The sequence below is a fragment of the Paroedura picta genome, chromosome 3 (genome assembly GCF_049243985.1).
Source record: "Paroedura picta isolate Pp20150507F chromosome 3, Ppicta_v3.0, whole genome shotgun sequence".
In the NCBI taxonomy this organism is placed as follows: domain Eukaryota; kingdom Metazoa; phylum Chordata; class Lepidosauria; order Squamata; family Gekkonidae; genus Paroedura; species Paroedura picta.
This window is the reverse complement of record NC_135371.1, coordinates 25,425,876-25,442,745: the sequence shown is the minus strand read 5'-3', so window position 1 is coordinate 25,442,745 and position 16,870 is coordinate 25,425,876. Positions and strand designations below refer to the sequence as shown.

General features: G+C 44.1%; 1 protein-coding gene across 5 annotated transcripts in view; it reads right to left on the bottom strand.

Moving 5' to 3' along the window:
• The window catches only part of MITF (melanocyte inducing transcription factor), a 163,993-nt gene that overhangs the window by 122,064 nt on the left and 25,059 nt on the right, over positions 1-16,870 (bottom strand). The window lies entirely within an intron of this gene.

Genomic DNA, 16,870 nt, shown 5'->3' with positions numbered 1-16,870 from the left:
CAATATGAAATAGTGAAATAGGCACATGGCAATCTGCACCTCAGTCCATGCTATGAGTAGTCAATACAGATACCAACATGTTTGTCCCATGATTCCTTTGCTTAGTGTTATGTTTGGAGGGGCAGGGAAGCAGGATACAGGTTTCATAGGCAAAGCCAAGGCATGTCTTCAGAAGTTCTACTGAAATGTAAGCCATCTGGCCCAATCTTGAGCCTCCCTGCATGTTCTCCTTATATGCAAAATGCCATTGGAACAAGCCTTCTTATAGAAGGCTTCTCTTTCATCAGCAAGGCAGGTTCACCTCAGCACCACTGATGACAACCTTGCTCACAGTCAAATTACCTCCCATCAGGTCTCTCCCTTTTCTTTGAAGCGGTAACTCACCACTGGTTCTCAGCAACGACATCCCTTTTCTTAATTACCCCTAAGCTGGGCGAGTCTCCAGAACAGTAAACTTAGATACAAAGATCAATTTGAGAATTCTGGTTTAGAGAGATGCTAAGCAAGAGCCTCTTGTGGTGCAGAGTGGTAAGGCAGCCGTCTGAAAGCTTTGCCCATGAGGCTGGGCGTTCAATCTCAGCAGCCGGCTCAAGGTTGACTCAGCCTTCCATCCTTCCGAGGTCGGTAAAATGAGTACCCAGCTTGCTGGGGGGTGAACGGTAATGACTGGGGAAGGCACTGGCAAACCACCCCGTATTGAGTCTGCCATGAAAACGCTAGAGGGTGTCACCCCAAGGGTCAGACATGACTCGGTGCTTGCACAGGGGATACCTTTAACTTTACTAAGCAACTTCCAAAAACATTTCACCAAAACTCATAAACACTGACCCTACTTCCCGCATTATGTAAGTGCAGTCAAATCACAACTGACTTAACCAAAAAGCAAAGGTGATTTGCCATTGTTTTCTTCTGCAAATTCCTCTTTGGTTGTCTCTCATCCAAATACCATCACTGCTTAGCTCCCAAGATCAGGCTGTACCATAACATTCTACATCCCCCCTGCAATATTCCCCCATCCCAATTCTGTTCAAGGTAAAAATAATTGTCTAGAGGTCAGTGCACTTCTAGGCTACTACACAAGAACTGGACTCTTGTTTCAGGCTGTCTCCTCACATTATGGTCCCCTGCTTATGGCTAAAACCACTGAGAAATTATTTGACCACTAGGCTATCCAGCTTAGGGCTCTAGAACCTCCCCCTGGCCTTCAGTGAATCACTTGGAATTTTATCACACCTTTACCTTCAGCTCATCAACTACCACCATTTAGATGCTGATCCCAACTATCACCCCAAAGATTACTATATATTGAACCCAAATTCCTGAAGAAGCAACTTAAAGAAGTGGTCATTCTGGTGTAGTGCTCATTAGCAATTCAGAAATCAAAACAGCTGTCCTGCTTTGGAGGAGAGAGATCACTTATCTCTGGGAGGTAAGAAAATTTTAACTCCACATAATTTAGTAGTGTCAAATCTGGATTGCTATACTGCCCAACAGGATTAGTCAGAACTAAAGACTTAATTCATATTTTCCAGTGTACTGTGGATTTTATTAGGTAGGATTTCCATTACCAGCTTTCTTTAAAAGCTCTGTCTGGGAGACGGATATACTTCCCCTTCAAATGGCAAACTATATTTGCCCCCACTACTCAAATGCATTGAGTAATAGTCTAGAACACCCTTGATGATACAGAGTTTCGAACAAGGGAATTTCCTAATGCCTATCACATACTGAGAAACAAAATTACACGCCCATTTCACAACAGAAGTAAGGCTTCACAATCTCTCTGGGAGTTCTTAAGTGTAATTATGAATGGAACCCTTTGCTAAAAAGACTAAATACTTTCTCAGTGAAGCATTTTCTCCTGTCAAGCCTAAGGACATCAGCATATGTTAGAAAAGGCAATTGTAAGAATTTCTTACAGACTATATTATTTAAAGTATTATGGAATAGGGGGTTCATATTTAAAGAAGAGGAGGCCTGCTTTCCCTATGCATTGCAACATTTACACTGTGAAGTAACCAGCTGAAGAATGTGAGAGATTTGGACATGTCTAATTTTGGAGGAGGGGGAGAGAATAGCACATGCGCTATTAAATACAGCTTCCTCTTAGCTGTCATCCCCATAATTTTAAAAAGGCATATTGCTGTAGGAAACAAAATAGATGTTTGACATTTTTGAGTTGAGGCTTACTACTTTGCTATCTCTGCGTGTCTTACGACTGTACAACCAAGTGTCTATCAATTTTCACATACCCTCATGAAAACTGCCCATTTGTTTTTGCTTTTGTTTCATTGCACATGTAAAATAGATATGTCTGAATGATTACTGCAATGCAGTACTCCAGCCCCATTGTACCCACATGTTCAACTAAACCTCCTGCCTGGTGGAACAAGCTCCCCAAAGAGATCAGGGCCCTGATGGAGCTTACTAAGTTCCACAGGGCCTGCAAGATGGAGCTCTTCCGCTGGGCCTTTGGTTGAGGCCAGCCAGAGAATATACTAGAACAACAAAATCAGGCCTCTTTTCTCTCCCCCCACAACCACCACCACTTAATTGTAACACTGACAAGCCAGAATATGCCATGATCAGAGCTGAGTAGTGGCAATTGCCACAACTTTTAAACATTTTTATATTATTATGGTTTTAATTGCATTGCTATTTTTATTGTTTTATTATTATGTACTGATGACTGTGAAAACTGGATTTTTTGTTTGCCTCCCCGAGACCACAACCCCAAGAGGGAGCAGTGTATAAATCAAACAAATACATAAATTAAATAATTTGATTTTATTAGAATTATTATTTTCTCACTGTATTGTATGTTCCTGGCAGGGGCAGGATAATAATCTAATGAAACAAAAGAAAAAGCCCTTTTACACTGGGGTAAATACCACAGAGTACTTGTCACTTGGACCGTTTATGCACTGGAGGTTTCATGCTGGGCTGCAGGCTGGAGTTTTAGTCGTGGCAGGTTGACCCACCTCTTCCTGCACCCAAATGGGGGAGCATTTGGCCTGGTGCACCTCATCCGCCCCCAATTTGTACTCCTGCATGACAGCTGGGGCAGATGAAGTTCCCAGTGCATAAACGGTCTTTGTGAGTAATACTGAACATGCCCAAGTTCACATGTATGTGTGTGTCAATGCAGCTCTGTCTCACCAACTATGAAACAGAGTTCTAGAAAGGCTTTTAAAAGGTTGATAAAATCATGGCGTGAACCCTTGCCCTGAATGGACACTTACAAATTATGGCTGCTGAAAGGCTCACTGTGGTCCTTGAAAGAAGATGTGATTATGAGAGTAAAATATATTTATTTGGCATACAGCATGTCTAAAATGACAGAACAAAATTAATTTAATTGGAATATGATGCACTAACCTGAAAAATATACTTGAAGGGTTTTAGGGCTGCAGGTCCCATGTACTTTATATAATCCCATACACATAAACAATCACTTCATGATCCCGTTGATGAACAGATTTGGATCTATTCCGTGCATAGATTAGTTCAGTAAATATATGAGCATGCTGTCATTAACTTAACAGGTTTGAACACTAAAAGCAACTATATCTCTGTTTCTCTATCATTGTTATTTTAAAACGCATGACAGTATAGATTTCATATTATTACATTCCTAATTGCTGAACAAAATGGTACAGTTTTAAGTAGGCCTACCATTCTGAGTGAGGCTGGAGAAAAAAATGGCGTGCTGAGACATTACTCCCTGTATTACCATAGAGTTTCCAGAAATTCCTAGAGCTACTCAACATGGCTACCAGGTTTTCCAGTGCCATGCACCTTTCCAAGTCCCTGCTCCTCGAGCTCCCACTGGCTGCCATTGATGCTTGAGGGGCATGGATACGGCATGGCATGCCAACCCTAGGTATATATGATCAAATTCAAGGAAAACAAAATTTAATCACCAAGAATTTTACACAGCATAGAAGTCTGTACACCAGAACTACCAATAAGAGAAGGGAATAAAAATTAAGGTTAAATGAAACTAGTGAGCAGTGACTCACAAAAGCTCATACTCAGACACAACTTTTGTTAGTCTTTAAGGTGCTACTGGATGGGCTGTTTCCTACTGCTATAGATCAGCTTTCTCAACTTTTTTACCATTGAGAAACCCCAGAAATATTCTTCAGGCTTAGAGAAGCCCCAGAAGTGGTGCAATCATGCAGAATATGGTTGGGAAGCATAGCTGTGTACACGCCCACCTGGGGCACCTTCCCTTCCCACCCCCTCCAGGCCCATCACTGGCTATTTTGCGAGGGGGGGTCAGGTCAAATGACCGTATATGGTCTAATCACCCGATAAATGTTTAACAAATTAAAAAAATATATTAATGCATTCCCACCCGTTCAGGAAACCCTTCCAGGGCCATCAAGAAACCCCAGGGTTTTACAAAACCCTGGTTGAGAAAGCCTGCTACAGACAGGCTAACATGGCTACCCAATGTGATCTATCTGAGATCAACTTGAAACAAAACTATCAGATTAGTTAGCATCAGCAAAAGAGGAACGGTTTAGGCTGAAAAGCAAGGACTGCAGTTCCTAATGAGGCCAGTGAGTGTAGCTGTTTAACAGGACAGAAGATAAAGAGGTGGAAAGTCCATTTTATAAAAAGCAAATTCTTAAAACAGAGCAGTGAAATTTTTTACAGTTCTTGCCCTGGACCAACTACCATGCATCTACGAGGGATCTTGTGTCTGCTCATATTTACCAACACAAGAAACTGTGTGAAAGAACAGAGCAAGGAGAATTACTGTGCACAGAGAAGCTGAATGGCATTTTAATTCCAGATAGGAATGTCTACAAAAAGAGATAAAGCGAAATCCAGACTTCAGTTTTGCCTACAGCTGTAAGTGTTGAAAGTAAGAAGCAAGCAGCAAAGTGGAAGGTGCACGGCTAAATGTATTTTTACCAACAATATTGGGTACTTGTTGAGCACCAAAAGCCCCTCAAAGCACCAACTGAACATACATTTTACAGTACCATGGAAAGATCCTGTTCCACCATCTTGACTTTAATTCTATAACACGGAGGAAGTTTAACTAGTCTTATGTATCCTTGAAAGATATATGGTATGCATCAAACATACCACTAGAAATGCCTAGAGATGTTTAACAAAAGCCTACTCATTCAAAAGCAACGTTCTAAAAAATGTGGCTCAGCCCTTATATAGCCTGTTTACAGTTGCCATCTCAAGGGTTAGGAAATGCCTGATTGCTTTGTGGGTGGAACCTGAAGACAGTGGCATATGGGGCAGGAAGGAACCTCAGTGGAGTATAATCCCATAGAATCTATGGTCAAAACTACCAATTCCCAAAGGAATTGACCTCTGTCATCTGGAGATCAGTTGTAATTGCAGGAGTTATCTAGGCCAGCAGTCCCCAACCTTTCTGAGGTCAGGGACCGCCTCCGGGGGTGAGGGGAGAGCGCACACGCGTGGAAGCTGCGCGCAAATGCACATGTGCATTTGCCGCGCATGCGCGGTTTCACCACCAGGGGGTGCAAACGCCCATGCACAGCAACTGAGCGCATGCGCGTTTGCATCGCTGGCATGCCGGCGGCCGCACCTGCCTCTTCCCTTCCTTCTCGCTGTGGTGGGGGGCAGGTGTGGCTGCCAGCGGCCCGGTACTGCGGACCGTGGGGTTGATGACCTCTGATCTAGGCCACACCTGAAGGTTGGCAAGCCTACCCATTTGACAAATTATAGCCCCTCCAATTAACCCTCCATATGAAGTTTGCTTATCCAGCTTCACCATCCTCAGCCATCTAAAGATCTTCCTAGAGCACCTGAGTGTGATGCCATCTCTCCCACTTCCTTCAGTTTGATCCTCAACTCCTACCTTTTCCATGAATATCTGTTCCACTGGCAGAAATACCATCAGTGGAGTCTCTCTGTGAGCCAACAGAAATAATCACACTAGAAAACTGGCCTTTGTCCTAACACTGAAGTCCATGTTCCTGAATACAGTTCCAGCTAAACCTCAAACACTCTAGAGCTGCAAAATCCAGGTGGGTTCAGCCTAGTTGATCTCCTATTGGAGCTTTCCCATCTGAGATGATTTCCATCAGACCTTCATAGGTCAGGTGCAGCATTCTGAATGGTGCCCAGAAACAAACTAGTAGCACTATAAAGTACTGGAAACTATCTTTGCTGCATTCTTGGTGATCACATCACGAACTAAGTTCTCCACTCCTTCATTGGTGCCAAGAGCTTAGGTCAACAGCTTACAGAACAAGGGTCAGAGGAGAATCACAATGGCACCAGCAGCACCTTGCAGCTCATATAAATATCTGAAAAACCCAAACAAAGAAAAGGTATCTCTTCCACCTGCTAAACAGCTGCTGGCAAAATGTTAGTTTATATCATTTGCGACTGATGAGATTTATCTTCTATTTTTAACTCTGGGAGACCACGCATCATGGTGTCAGTGTCAAACCACAACACCAGTCACTCCAGCGCTGTGCCCAAGAGCTATCAGTGCAAAGTCATGCATGATCTGCAGAAAGAGACAACATTTTCTGTTTCCTGTTCTTGCCAGTCCTCATGGCAACAAGTCAGAAATACCCTCCAATAGCCCAGGACACATGTCAACATTTCATCCCCAGAACAAATGTTTGGCATAACAGTGATTTCACAAGCCTCCGGAATGACTACACAAATCTGGCAGCATCAAGAATATTTCCCTTGATTTCAAAACTCAGCACTGGAGCCACGAGAGAGAGAGAGAGAGAGAGAGAGAGAGAGAGAGAGAGAGAGAGAGAGAGAGAGAGATCTGAAACTTTAACAGGCCTAAATTTAGAGCACAGTTTGGATCACAACTCTATTTTCTCCTTTTCTGACACTGCACAAATGAAAACGATGGCAGCCAAGCAACCATGAGTTCAGAAGTAGCACAGCCTGTTGGATACAGAAGTGGAGAATAGTTTTGTTTGTTTAATTTTACAGGGATCCCATCTGGGAGTCAGTTAAAAAATCTTCCTGACTCAGTCCATCACATGTCGGGGCAGTGTGGGTGGGGATGGGAGACTGCCAGTGAGGACAGGGCAAAGAAGGGATTACAGATGAAAGGTATGGAGAGTGAATACACTTTCCTGCTCATACTTTGGATGCCAGTCTACCGTTAGGGCTGTCTTCCTTTCCACTGGCCTTTGCAATTCTGTTGAGCGCACAAAATGGTTTGAATGCCACTTTCCCCCTTGCATGGTTCTTCTCTCTGTCTTATCCTCACAACAAGGCTGTGCTGAGCATGTAGGACTGATCTAAGATCACCCAGGCAACTTCCAGGCACAGTAGGAATACGGCCTTCAGCCTTCCATATCCTAGCTCAACATTCTAACCATAACACAAGAGTAGAGGAGTCAAACTCATTTGTTACGAGGGCCATATACGACAAATGCAATAACATCCAATAACAATAGTATTGTTATGCAAAAATATCCAACATACCCTGCCCTGGAGGGGGGACAGCTGCAGGGATACAGCCAATCTTGTCTTATCCTCTTTTATCTTTATTGTTTTGTTATGGGATGGGGTTTTATCATGTTTTATGGGGGGTGTTGTATTGTACCCCACCACGAGTCCCCGGAGAGTGGCAGGCTAAAAATGTAAGAGAGAGATTTGAGATAGATGGATGGATCGAAGATGGATAGATCGATAGATAGAGCAATCGATGGACAGACTGATAATGTCACTTTTTCAGGTTGGTCCAGGCCTTATGCGCCATAAAATGTAACATCAGGTATTTGAGCTATTAGCTCTATAAAGGTGATTTAAGATGCCAAATGACAATAGCAGGAATAACTGGATTAGGTGTGATATGTAGAAGAGTAGTAGGTGTGGTGATATCAGCACTGGTAATGAGACAGGTCTCAATTGAGTTCAAGAGCTTAAAAAAGCTATTTGAATAAGGAGCGGGCACGATATTTGAACCTTTCTATATCGCTCTGACCTCTATTCAGCTAAGGTTAGAGTCACTGAGTTAAGAGCAGAAATGCTTTGTTTTGCTGGCATGTTGGAGAAAACTGGGGGGCTGGTCTGAACATCTTGAATAAGACAATTTAAAATTATGCTTATGGAGAGTATATTGTTCAGCAGTACTGTGAATTATATTTCCCACTTCTTTGATATCCAACAGGTTAGAATTGGATTCATTTTATAAAGAGCCTACAATAACGCATACTTATCATAGATGCTTTAAACTGATCCTGCACTGAGCAGGGAATTGGACTAGATGGCCCGTATGGCCCCTTCCGACTCTATGACTTTATGAACGCTATTAACAACCTTATCTGGTCCGGAGCTACAGGCTTGGAGGTCACCAATACGCAGATGAGACCCAGCCGTATCTCCTGATGGATGGTCAGCCAATATACACGCCCAGATTCATTGGCCAGATGTTTTGAAGCAGTGGTGCAGTGGCTCAAGGGTAGCTGCTAGAAGTTGAACTCCTCAAAGATGGAGGTCCTATGGCTGGGGAGGAAAGGGCAAGAAAAGGAAGCACACCTTCCATTCCTAGATGAACTGTAATAGACAATTACAGATACAGCAAGGAATTTGGGTGTAGTTTTTAATGCCTCGTCAATGGAGGCTCAAGTCACAAGAGTGGCAAAGCTGGTTTTCTTCCATCTTTACCCACCAAGCTACTAGTGCCTGATCTACCCCCTGAGCACGTGGCCAGAGTGATTCATACAATGGTCAGCTCTAGATTGGATTACTCTACACAGGCCTATGCTTGATCCTAATGTGGAAATTATAACTAGTCCAAAATGCCTTTTTTCCTTTGTGTATGGCCTCCAGAACTTAATACCGTTTGTGATTTCCTATAGAGGTCTCCCCCCCATCCTTCCCCCCCCCCACACACACACATACATACATGATTCAGTAGTGGTCATTTCATATGTTCAACATGTTTAAGTAAGAAAATCCCAGGTGGTCCTCACACACAACCAAAAAGAGGATAAAATGACAAAGCTGTAAAGGCTATATGCAGAATAATACTGCAATTCTTAGAAACCGTCAACTTTCTCCCTCCACCAAAAATAGATTCCTAAGAGAGACATTATCCTGAATCAAAGTGGTTGGCATAGGGAAAGGGAAAGAAAAAGGGCAATGAGGGAACATGAACATTTTGATGATCTGTCCCTGAGGTGAAGGCAGGTCATGAAATGCCTGGGCATCTGGACGTTCCTGGAGCACCATGAATGAAACAAGATAGGCATGGCCCTGCAAGGAAAGGCAGAACAAGGTTCAATCTCTCTCATTCACCTCTCCAGTGCTGCAATTGTTAAACTGCTGTTTTGCCCAGTGCTGTCCTGGCTCCAAGCTCACTGATCAAAGTTCTTAAATGCAAAGTCAGTGCAAGATGAAACCAATATTATTGCAGGCTTTCCTTTCCTACTTAATTATCAAGGGGAAAGGGGAAAAGCAACAACCCTTAATATGCTTTTCTGGAGGGGTGTTTAGCACCATATTGAATCATAATTTGGTGACAATTTCTTCCACTGCACGCCTTCCCCCTCTCCGACAAGTCAAACATCACTGCAAAATCCATTAACTTTATTTCTGAAGTCAACATAGTTTCCCATTTTGTAAGGAATTAATGAGGCTGCTGCTCAATCCCAGAAAGGAGTTAGAAAGATGAAGCATATTCTAGAGCCAGATTGATTTAATGTAACTTGCACAATGCAGCCAACACATTAATATAGTCACACAGTCCTTCCGAACATGGGACAATTTTAAGGCAATAGGGCAGGGGTAGTCAACCTGTGGTCCTCCAGATGTCCATGGACTACAATTCCCATGAGCCCCTACCAGCATTTGCTGGCAGGGGCTCGTGGGAATTGTAGTCCATGAACATCTGGAGGACCACAGGTTGACTACCCCTGCAAGAGAGGATGTTTGACAAGCACTTCCAAAATGGATACAAGTGACAGATCCTACTTGGATAGGGAGACCTTTCTACAATCTCATCTCATCATAAAATGATATGAAACCAGCCAGTCAAGTTGCACAGGGATCACGTCTCAGCAAACAAATACATCCCAAAAGATGCAGATACCCCGGGTGGTGGGCAGTTTCCTACGCACAATGATGTGTCCCTAACTCTGAATAGATGTCCTTATTCTTACTCTGGCTTCAGAATGAAGAAGGTTAAAACAGGACAACCCACTCAAAATGCTAAAAAAAAAAGGCATAAGAATTGTGTGAGAACTTTTAAAGAAAAATGGGAATAAAATAATAATTTCTCATTGAAGTAAAAAAAAAGTGCAAGTTAGAATCTGCAGCTAAAAATACCTGGAACTCAAAACTTCAACAAGTAATCATAAATCTCCCCCTGGATAGAAAAACCCTTATTAAGTGACAATGTTGGCATGTGACCCCACCCCCAGTTGAATACCAAAACAAACAGTCATAATTGTTGCAAATGTAATGACTAATGTCATTCTCCAGAGGGGTCAACATGCCCATCCAACTTCGCAAGCAGGGGTTCTGTTTACCCCAGGCAAGCAGAGAACTATAGGGTGTCCATCACCTCAAGATACCTTACTTTAAACCGGCTATTAAGGGTCATCCCAACAGTGTAAATCCAGGCAGGGTGGATTTCAGAGAGACTCCGTATCAGTTTCCAAATCCTTGGAAAGACTTTTGCAAGGGCTGCTTCTATTGCTCCTTGAATTTATGGCAGGAGAACAGAATGTGAAACAGGTTGGCAAAGGCCTGCCAACACATTCGAGCTATTTGCTATGATTCATTAGCCCAGCTTCCAGGCGCTCCTCCTTCCAAGTCCAAATATAAGAAACTATTTAAAGGCCAATTTAGAAAGGCACAGAAGTGCGGAGATTTGATTAGTGCAACATAAAGCAGGTCACAAAACTGAGGGAGACGCAATGGAAACTGCTTTCTTCTTCAAGACTGCCCAGAGCCAAAAAAAAAGCATCCCGGATCAACAAGTTCCACCAAGTAATGTAGTAGTTTATCTGCTCTAGGTTGTTTCTTGTCACTAATATTACTATTACTACTGCTACTACTAGTAGTAGCTACTACTACTACTGATACTACTAGTAGTAGTAGTAGTAGTAATTGAACTCATTTTAGTGAAACAAACAAAAAGGCAAAGGGTAAACAAAGGACAGAAAAGAAATCAGATCTCGAAAATGCAAAGAAGGTACCCAAAGGGAAAGGTGGTAGCCAGGACAGGACAGGAGCAGGACAAAGGAACCACATTATGGTCCCATGGTTTTAACATGAACCAGTGATTCTTTGGGAATTCTTTTCCCCACACAAAGGTTATTATAATTCAATTTTCTGCATCCTCTTTTGATAGAGTTGCCAGCTCTGGGTTGGGAAACACCTGTCAATGCAGTGACATGTGCACGCTGCTGGAAGTTTCTCCTTCACTTTTGAGCTCTCCACACCATACCCTGTTGCACGTAATCTGTCTCATCACCCAACATCTTTCATGTTTTAATTGACATGCTTATCAGCCTAGACGCCCCCACCTTCTAGTTGATGCACACTAATAGAAAAGGGCAGGCTAATGACTACAGCAGTTTTCTGAGTGAGAGCAAAGCTGTATTAAAAGCCTAAAGCAATGTAAAGGTTGAGAACCCAACAGCATGAAAGGCAAGCACGGCCAAGTTAACATCCATCTGCTAGCTGAGGGGATGCCTAGAGTGCAGGCTCCCTTATTACATTGCATGGTATACTTAACATCAGGAAAGAGATGTCATCCTTTCCTTTTGCTATCCAGCAGCAGCAAAACCAAAGAAAAAGGATGGAAAGCCTTTCCAAAATTATTAGTTAAATTTACTGGCTGCCCCTCTCTGGCAGCAGGCTTGGGGTGCTTACAACAGTAAAAACATACACAAATAAATACAAAAACATTTATAAATTGCAATTTAAAATTTAATTAACTATACCCTACAGCCTTTCCCAAACTTTTTACTATTGAGAAACCCCTGAAACATTCTTCAGGCTTTAAGAAACCCCAGAAATGGCACAATCGTGCAGAATATGGAAGAAGAAGAAGAAGAAGAAGAAGAGTTGGTTCTCATATGCCGCTTTTCCCTACCAGAAGGAGGCTCAAAGTGGCTTACAGTCGCCTTCCCTTTCCTCTCCCCACAACAGACACCCTGTGAGGTGGGTGAGGCTGAGAGAGCCCTGATATCACTGCTCGGTCAGAACAGTTTTATCAGTGCCGTGGTGAGCCCAAGGTCACCCAGCTGGCTGCATGTGGGGGAGCGCGGAATCGAACCCGGCACGCCAGATTAGAAGTCCGCACTCCTAACCACTACGCCAAACTGGCTATGGTTGGGAAGCATAGCTGTGGACACTCCTGCCTCGGGTTCCTCCCCTTCCTATCCCCTCCAGGCACATCATTGGCCATTTTGGAAGGAGGGAGTGGGTCAAAATGACGATACATGATCATATCATCCGATAAATGGTTAACAAATCTTAAAAATATATTCAAAATTAATTAACTCCCACCCATTCAGGAAACCCATCCAGGGCTGTCAAGAAACTCCAAGGTTTCACAAAACCCTGGTTGAGAAAGCCTGCCCTCCTGAGTCCACAGACTTTCACTTCATGGGTCAGAGTAAGCACTGAGACTAATTTCTTAGCTAAATTTCAGGAGGAGGGGAAGATGGATACAAATGAGGGGAGGCTTTCTGATGTCACATTGTGAGTGTTATTGGACTCAACCATATCCCTGGTGGGAGAGTGCCGCCTTGCAGGTCCTACAGAACTTTGACAGCTCCGAAAGGGCCTGCATCTCAGCTGGCAACTCATTCCACCAGCCCAGAAAGCTGGCTCTGGTCAAGGCCAATCGCACCTCTTTGGGGCCAGGGACTACCACCAAGTTGGAATTCATAGAGTGCAATGCTCTTTGGGAGATGTACTCAGAACACTGAATTTGTAGCCTTCCAGTAAGGATAACCATTTGTTGGATTTTACTCAGATTTTATAAAGGTAAAGGTATCCCCTGTGCAAGCACCGAGTCATGTCTGACCCTTGGGGTGACGCCCGCTAGCGTTTTCATGGCAGACTCAATACAGGGTGGTTTGCCAGTGCCTTCCCCAGCAAACTGGGCACTCATTTTACTGACCTCGGAAGGATGGAAGGCTGAGTCAACCTTGAGCTGGCTGCTGGGATCAAACTCCCAGCCTCATGGGCAGAGATTTCAGACTGCACTTCTGCTGCCTTACCACTCTGTGCCACAAGAGGTTCTTTTTTTATAATTGTTTATCATTCAGGCTATATCAGGAAGTATGAAGGCACCGTCATGCCCATTTGAAGAGTAATGATCCGTCTTCCAGCAATCAAGCCAATGAAGGGATGCTGCTGTCAAAAGAAAACCCTTATGAATGAAGAGCCACTTTTGTTTGTTCCTAAACGGCCTGGACTCGGGTAGAATCGATCTTCTCTGCATGAACTCTACATGAATCACTTGGAATTTTCTTCTCTGGAAGTACCTTTCCTCTGCTGTGTGTGCTACCAGTTTCTGACACACTATTAACTGGATTGTTCATAAGATTTTTCTGAGGGAGGGTGCTCTCTATGGACACTCTTGCCTCGCAGACAGAAAAGGTTAAATTCTTAAGCTTTCTGTTCTTTCCCATTTACAGCCGAGACCGAAAGTATAGAGTTGATTCTTCTGGCACTCGGAATAGGATGATCACAACATGCCAGGCTTTAGACACAGACTCTTTAAGTGCCTATTGCCACCAGGCTAAAGAGCATTCTGTTTTACTGTTTATGCAACAGACTTCAAGACATAGTATTGTGCAGATATTGTGCATGGCGACAGGAATGGGGATATACCAAAACAAAATACGGTTGATTCTTGTTCTCTGGCCTTCCAAGACTAAAGGAATGCTGTGGGGTCTGATGCCTTGGGCCTCAGCCCCCCTTCCTAGGGTACCTGAAGCTGATGCTACAGATGGCTCAAGTTCCTCTCTTGACACCCTGGCTCACCTGTACAGCAGCTGGGAGATTAGCCCACATGCATGCAATCCTGCCAAACGTGCCTTGGAGATGTTACCAGCTTCCTCTTTGTACAGAGCACAATCTCCACTTGGCAACACAGATTCCAGGCGTTTGTTTTCACAGTACAGACAAAACCCACTGGAAAGTAAGAAGCAGCTACCACCACCCGCCTCGTGTTTTGGGCAGAATGCATTAGGAGAGCACACACGTGATTCACAGGAACAATGGCATCGCTGCACCTTTTTGTTGTGCTTTGCATGCTCCAGCTGGGTCACATGACCCAAAAGCATAACATTCTGGACAGGCCAGCAAAATTCTCGACAGGATGAAGCACCAAGTTGCAGTAAGTCAGTCTTGTAGGATTAGCAGACTGCCTATTCTCAGATTTGCCCAGGATAATTTATGATCTATGTGAAGAAATGCGTATCTTCTGTGAAGGTTTGAATTGAGTGTTTTAACAGGGTGTTTTCCCCCTCTGGGCAAAGGTCATGCAGGGAGAAGGAAGTTAGTTGGTGGCTTTCCAGGCTCATCTTGGCTGCAATTTAAAAAATGCTAATATGTTCAGCTAAAGACAAAAGGATGGTCAAGCTTCTACCCTTCCTCCAGCCAGGGAACAGATAAGTGGGGGACTTTAGACTAGGCTGTCTCCAGGAATAATGTCCAGGAAGTGTCTCTTTGACCCTGCCTGACTGGGTCAGGGGGTGGAGCAACAGATATAATTAAAAACTCCTTGAAGCAAGTAGCAGAACTCTTTATTGTGGAATCCATTAGGTTCACAGAGATCTCTTAACTGGGCTCCAAGGCAGTCAGCCATTGACCATGTGCTTGCCTGGACAGCTCTTAGTAACAGAACTTCTGTAGAGGTTTGCAACTTCTTAATCTAAAGAGCCTGTTCTATTTTTTAACATTTGGTAAGCCATATATAGAAAAGGATGACAGAGGATTTGAGTTTCACCCCTTTCTTTTACACTCCCTTCCACAATCTGGTGCCATGTGCTAAAAGTATGCTTTCGAGAATTTTCTTTTTAATAAATACTTTATAACTTTGGCTGCTGGCAGTGGATCTTTCTACCACACGGACTTCCACTGCCTTGGGTACACAGTGGTAAAAGGGCTGGCAGTTGGCAGCACTATTTTTCCAAGGGCACAGAAAGCAGTAAACTGTCCCTGTTGTGACCAGCCGCTGGGCACTGGCCGGGGAGAGAGACGAGAGAGAGGTCTCTAGGTGTTGGAAGAAACCTTGGAGTGGGCAGGGTGGAATAGGGCTGCAGGTCGGAGAATCCTCAGCCCCAATCTCCAGCCTGCCTTTCTATCAGAGGCTGAACAAAACTATTAACAATGCAACAATGCAACAGAAATAAGATTACAAAATTAGAAAATAAGGCAAACCATCATGGGTAGTCAACCTGTGGTCCTCCAGATGTTCATGGACTACAATTCCCATGAGCAAATGCTGGCAGGGGCTCATGGGAATTGTAGTCCACGGACATCTGGAGGACCACAGGTTGACTACCCCTGCATAAATCATACAGGAAGTGGAATTGCAGATAGACTCAAGACACCTTTATTGGCATAACGAATTACAGATACAGAAGGCAACATGGCAAAAGCAAGCTGAAGTAAACAGTAATAGCTGCAGTAGACTACAGTCCCCTCCCATGATAAAGGCACCCTCATGAACTTTTCCATTCTACTCGAGTTCCAATCCCTTCGTTTCAGCACAATGACTGCTGTGCTATTATCCCTCCCCTCCTTCCCCACCGGCCCGACAGTTGCACAAAGCCCACTACTGTTTTGGCTGACCAGATAATAACCTACCCATACCAAGACTGCTCCTGCAACCATCTGTTAGCAGGGGCTCAAGAACTCTCTAGGACAGTGTAGGATTACAAACAAATAAACAAACCCAGGAGAGCCATTCATTCCTAAATTCCCTGGTAAACAGCCATCTATAGCCTCTTGCAGCTTTCTGTGGAATATGGGCAGTTATACTGGATCTTGTGTTGGACAGGGCCTCCATTACTCCTCCCCCCCCCCACCCCCGGTCACAGATTCACGTCCTCCGTCTTTTGGGAAGCAGGTAGGGCAACGGGTGCCAGACAGTGAGGGGCCCCTCCTGGCAGTTTTCATCAGCTGTAAGGCAGACCCCTCCCAACACTGTAATCCCTACAGATGTCACTAACTGATGTGGCCACTCTGCTGCGACTGCAGAGGTGATGGGAGGGCAATTGAGTAGTAGGGAGGGGAGTCCAGCTGCCCTCTACTATACTGCCAGCAAAAAAGAAGCAGGGCAGTCAGGGATGGTGCAGGTTCATAGCTAGACGATAACGTCCACAATAGCCGGCAATCAGGGGAGTGGGGGGATACAGATGGAGGGAAAGTGAATGTCCTGGTGAGACCTGTTGTCCATGTGTGAGAGACAGTATATCCAGGCATAATAAACTTGATTTCCCAGCCTAAAGAGTGCGAGCCACAGGAGAGCAACCAGCAAGCCACACACTAAGGAAATGTGTGGATCCAAAGTAGCGCTATCTCCGCCTCCAATTCCTGCCCTCACACCCACCTCCCTTTCCTGGGGATGCAGTTTTGTTTTTTAAAGCAAACTGCATGGAGCAACGATTAGGCGTTGAATTATGCAGGCAAAGCAAAAAATTACTATACATCCATGATTAATATGGGCAGTTATAGTAACTCTCCTTCGCTTCTATGTTATAGTAGGGTAACCCCTAGATAAAGGATGAGAGAGTTCGAAGACCTAGGCTTATGTTCCCATTTTACTTGAGACCTCATATTCAGAGGAAAAATTCACATCTGGCCAAATTCCACCCCTACCTAAAAAGGTTTCTGTTGGGAACACCAGGCATACTGA